Source organism: Mesoplodon densirostris, chromosome 7, assembly GCF_025265405.1.
Source record: "Mesoplodon densirostris isolate mMesDen1 chromosome 7, mMesDen1 primary haplotype, whole genome shotgun sequence".
In the NCBI taxonomy this organism is placed as follows: domain Eukaryota; kingdom Metazoa; phylum Chordata; class Mammalia; order Artiodactyla; family Ziphiidae; genus Mesoplodon; species Mesoplodon densirostris.
The window spans coordinates 115868823-115874822 of record NC_082667.1 but is presented as its reverse complement, the minus strand read 5'-3'; positions in this window follow the sequence as shown (position 1 = coordinate 115874822).

Sequence of the window (6000 nt, the reverse complement as noted above, 5' to 3'; positions counted from 1 at the left end):
TATCCATGAGCCCCTTGGATCACACCTGAGATTATAGTAATGAGATGGCTCAGGATGGAGGCTGGTTACTGGAAAGACCAACCATGTAACTAGAGGGTTGGGGCTTTGAGTCTGGGGAACAGTGGGAGACTGGAGAGTGAGTTATCAACCATGCCTATGTGATGAAACTCCAGTATAAGCTCCAGACACTGAGGCTCAGTGAGCTTCCTGGCTGGTGAGCAGATTGATGTGCCGGGAGGGTAACATGCTCTAATTCCATGGAGAGAGGACACAGAAGCTCTGCATTCAGGACCCTCCAGACCTTGCCCTGTTTGTCTCTTTGGTTGGTTGGTGCTGATTCATGTCCTTTAGAATAAAACTATAATTGTAAGCATAGACTTTTCCTGAGTTTTTGGAGTCATTCTAACAAATTATCAAAAAACCCCGAGGGAGGTAGTGGGAATCCCCCAGATTTGAAGCAAGTTGATCAGAAGTGTGGGTGGCCTGGGACCCCCAGTTGCAGCTGACATCTCAGTGGGGTCAGTCTTGTTGGGGACCATGCCTTTAACTTGTGGGGTCTGTGCTAACTCTGGGTGGTTAATGCACAATTGAATTGCAGTTCACCAGTAGGTATCAGAAGAGCTATTTAAAGCTCCCTGGTCTCTGGCAAGTCACATCTGAGGTTCAGTTTTTTCATCTATAAAATGAAGTTGGTGTGATGACTACAGTAACCACTCACAAGGAGAGGGTATCAGGGAAAGTGTTTGGTAGTCTGCCTGGTGCTATGCATGCCTGTCCCTGTTCCTCCTGACTCACCTGGTGACCTTAGGCAAGGTCACCAGCCTCCCTGGACCTCAGTTTTCACCTCAGGAAGATGCGCCCCTCTGTTCCTATACTCACAGAGTTTTAGACAGTCAAACTGAGATCATCAATGTGAGAAAGCTTCAGAAAATACTCCATATTATTTTCCAAAAGAAGTTTTTACTTCTTTTTCTATTTCTAAGTGTATCACACAAAAACACCTGAATTTATTTTCCTTAAATTTGGAGTGTCTGGGATAGTCAGAGTTAAAAAGATAATAGACCACAAGGTAATAAAGGAAATTTGTTCTAGAAAGCACGTGGGATGCCTCAAGGAGCTAGACGGTCATCCTCCCGAGGAGCAGAAACTAAAGAACATAAGAGGTCTTAGTGAATGCCATATGCAGGGTACTGCTGACACTGAGATGCCACCTGGGGGAAGCAAACAGGGGTTTTGACACAAGTCCCAAGAGGGGCAGTTTAAAATGGCAAGTGTTGATTTGCAGTGGATTTATTTTTCGCATGATGGTTAATGATTCTTCCCGGTAACTTCGGGTAGGCCAGCTAGTAGATAGGTCCGAATCTAATACAGTTACAGATACAGATAGATAGGTTATAGAGATCTAGATGAGAAAATTTTCAATGTCTTATGAATAAAATCCTTTCCTTCCTCATTTCAGTTTGAGCCCTCTGATCAGCCAGGATGGGGGTTAGGGAGGTGCCTCTCTTCGGTTCAAGATGAAAAAGCAGAATTGAAATAGGCTGGTTTGTGCCCAAGTTTTGTGCTGGGACCTTAGCATGTGCAACGTGGAAATCCTCTTCTATCTGCCACCAACCCGCTCCTCCTCTTGCGGGAACTTGGATAAGATCCCGATTTAGGGGGTCTTAATGGAATCCACCACCCATGCTGTTGCCCTCCTGAGAAACCTGGGGGGCACTTGCTTCCTCACCCCCTACTTCAATTATTAGCAAGTTCAGCTCATTCTACCTCTTAAGGATACTTGTCAAACCCATTTTCTCTTCTCCAGTCCTTTGTCTTTGAACCTTGTTCAGGTCCAGGCAGGTCTGAGTCTGGGGGTAAAGTTCCAGCTAGACACAGATTTGTTCAGGAAATTGGGGCTGAGACCACAGCTTCGGGGGGGAGGGGCATCAGTGACTTTAGCTTGAAGGGGTGAGGAAAGCAGAAGCTACCAATGTCCCTGTCTCTTTGCCAAACATGTCTTGGTAAAGTAAGAGGCTACCATGAGGTGAGTTCTTGCCTGAGCTGTGATTTTGTACCAATGTTATTCAGAGCAGTATCACCTCTGCTTTATATCCAATTATCTCCAAATCCCCTTCAATGAATGTCACTGCCCCCTAGACTTTGGCCTGAAGCCATGAAAGAATAGATCAAGACTTATGGGGCAAGGGATGTGAGTGTCTTGGGGAGGAGATGGGAGAGAAGATACTAGAACCTAACACCTCCCCCCAGCCCATCATCACCATGACAACAGCAGAAACTCAGGCTCCACCCACTAGAAATCTCCTGACTCTTAGAATGAAAGGCAGTTCATTTAAGGGCTTAACATCTGTGCAATAACAGAGATTATCTGAGCCACTTGCTAGAGAGTGAAAATGAGGTCTCAGAGGAGCTTGGGTCTGAAGTACATTCTCGGAATATGCATTGCCCCATGAATATGAGCGAAAGGACAGAAACAGAGCAGGGAGGGGAAAGCCTACTGAAAATACCAGAGGACAAAAGGCCACGATGAGTAGAGGAGAGGAAGAAAGTGGGAGGCAGCTCATGGGACCAAAATTCCACCTGATCCCAACCACGGGGATGGTAATTTGTGCCCTGGAGAGTTCCACAAACTTGTCTTGAGCATCTAATAGACACCTCACCCTAAGCTAGGCACTGGTGACACAAAAAATGAATAAAACCATCTTTGTGCTTAAAGTATTGTTTGGAGGAGAAGACAGCTATGAGAATCTAGATGCAAGAGACAGGAAGCATCAATAGATAGGTTCCCATATTTGGGACCAGTACCACTACCTGGCACTTTTCCTATATGGTTACTTAGTTAATCCTCATAACATCTTAGTGAAGTAATTATTATATCCCTATTTTACAGAGAAGTAACCGACAGTGAGAGGTTAAATTTCTTGCCCAAGCTACCCACCTATTAAGTGGCAGAGCTATGATTGAAACCGGGGTCTTCATTTCCAAACCCTTATGTGCTCTGCACTGTATAATCCTGTCAATATATTAAAAATCCCCACTCAGCTTACTGCCACCTGCTCAGAAGGCTCCACCCACACCCTTGGTCTTCTTCTCCACCCTCGTGTTCCCAGGTGCACCTCACATACTGTCATCCGCTTCCCTTTCCAGGCACAGGCAATGCAGATGTGTTGGCTGGAAAGAGATCAAAGCCATTCTCCAATTAAAAAAAAAAAAAAGTTTAGAATGAGGAAAAGATACCAAAGATAAACATTTTAATGTAAAGAATGAAGGTGGTTGAAGAGTAAACAACCTCCTTCTGATGGATGTGCCCTCCATTCTGGAAGGAAGTGGACCTGCCACCTGTCCCATGTTTGAAACCTGAGCTACTGGCTGTAACCTGAACAGGAGCTCTCTGGAAGCCCTGCAGCTCTTCCTGCCCGCAAGAAACGAAGTCAAGAAAGAGACTGCAGTCGAGACGGGGAGAGTTGAATTCTGGGAGGATGAGAGAGACCAGGTGAGGACAACTCAGGATGCGGAAGATGGCAAAGTGAGGGAAAGAGGAGGTCTGAGCCAGGGCAGAGGGAAGGAAGGAAAGAGGGAAAAAGAGGAAGGATGGATGGAAGGAAGGAAGCAAGCCAGGAAGGAAGGGGGGGGGGGGAGGGAAGGAGAAAGGAAAGGACGGAGGGAAAGAAGAGTATTATCTTAAAACCCAAAGCAAGAGATTGAGGGGTTACCTCCTATTTTTCTGTATGATCCAACTTCTTCCGAAAGTTGATAAGGAGACGGTAATGCCACAGTGTCTGATTAATCTTCAAGTGAATTGTTTGGGGACAGTAGGACCCAATGCCCTTCCCAAAGAATGTACTCCCAATACCACATGACGAACTATTTCTGCTTTGAGGTTTTTTTACTTTTAAGAAATCACATGCTCTACTGTGCCATTCTGATCGTCAGTCTCTTAAAACACTCCCTAAAAAATCTGTTTTCCAAAATCTGTTTCTTGTGCAGCATCCCCAAGTAGACTTATTCCCAGACACATTGGGGATCCCTCCCGTGGGGGCTAAAGCAGGAGAGGCGCGATCTGTTCACTCAAGCAAGTGTCCACTGCAAGCAGAACCTGCCTGGGAGGCAGAGGGGAATGTAAGGGAAGGGCGGTCCCAGCTTCCAAGAGCTTCCAGGGCCCCCAGGACATCTATGACACGAAGTCATGACTTGGCAATCAGTGGACAGGGGTGCCCTTCCCTGAAACAGGGCACATAGGGCAGATGAGCAGGTCTGGAGGAGATGCAGTAAATGATGGGTCCCAACTCTGTTGAGTTGCGCTCAGGTGGTCACTGAATAAAATTGAGGTGCCCACTGAGTGGGCATTCTTTCTCAGGAGAGAAATCGGGCTGGAGAAGAAAACTGAAGCCACAGAAATGAATTGTTTGTGGAATGAGAAAAGAAGGCAGGTTGGGAAACAGCTTATCTCTATTGGAACGAATATATGAATATATATCGAATACATAAATGGAAGTGGTGTGTGTTAAAGCTACGATAATAAGGGAAGTTGACACCAGACTGCAGTAGTATGGGCATCAGTGGGGCAGGATTCCAGGCTCCCCTCTCCGCTCTGGGTATTTTCTGAACAATTTCTAGCTTGTCAGTGTCCTGACAAATATATGGCCCAGAAGTGAACGCCTCTCTCACCCTAGCTGCTGATACTCCCATTAATGCAGCCCAGACTTACAGTAAGCTTCCTGGCTTCTACATCCCACTGATGACTCATTTTGGATTTACTACCTGTATTTGTTTCCTAGGGCTGCTGTAACAAAATACCTCAAACTGGGTGGCTTAAAACAACAGGAATTTCTTCCCTCACAGTTCTGGATTCTGGAAGTCCAAAATCAAGGTGTGGGCAGGGACCTGTAGCCGGGAGTCCTGCCTCTCCTCTTCCCAGCTCGGGGTGCTGGCCGTCAACCCTTGGCGTGCCTGGGCTCTCAGCTGCCTAACTCCAGCCTCCGCCTCTGTCAGCGTATGACGTTCTCCCTGTGCACCTGTGTCCAAAGTTCCCTTCTTATAAGGACACCAGTCCTATCGGATTAGGGCCCACCCGATGACCTCACCTTAACGTGACTACCTCTGCAAGGACTATTTCCAAATACGCTCACAGGTATTGGGGGTTAGAACCTGCACATATCTTCTGGGGGGAGGACACAATTCAAGCCCTAACACTCCAGATAGAAACACCAAGTCTTTCACCACACTTGCTGCTGGTTCCTCCCTGAGCCTCATCTAAGCATTCAGCTACCAGTCTCCACTTCCCTCGAGGGCAGAGAAAGTAGGACCCACGTGAAAAGGTCACTGCTGAAATTCTGAATGCCCTGCTGCAGCAGGTTTTACCTCAAAGTGAGGAATCGGAGGAAATGGGAGAAAGGTGAACCATTCACATCCATTTCTCGAGTTTCTAGCTTTCTGCCTCGTCTCTGCCTTGCCTCTCTCAATCTCTGTCTCAGTCTGTCTGTCTGTCCCTCTCTGCCCACCTCTTCTCTCTCTCCTGTCACACATTCTCACGCACCCTCACCGGCACCACCCTTCCTGAGTGATTACAAACACACACGGCACAAGGAAGTCAAACAGAGGGAACCCTGAGAAGCGGACAGACAACCATCAGTATCTGAATTTCCAATTCAACAAAAGCTCTGGAAACTGGTGATGAGAAAGCGCTTCTGCCTGATGTCACATTGTTGTGACTGCATCGATCTCTCTTTTTCAGTCTCAGAAGAGTCATAGAGCTAATAGGAGATAGAGGCTCCTAAAAACTGGAACAAGTCCTCAGTTGGTTTCACTGTGTCAGAGTCATTATTTTTCAAAACCCAGGCTTCTGCCTGAGTTCAAAGTAGGTTACGTAAGTGAAACTATCATTCTATGCCTTGTCCTCTGCTTTGAAGAAATGAGGATGTCAGCCAGGTGAGTTTTTTGGTTGATGAAATGTTTGCAGTCATTTGGTCCATTAAATAAATCCACCTTGCACACCACCCC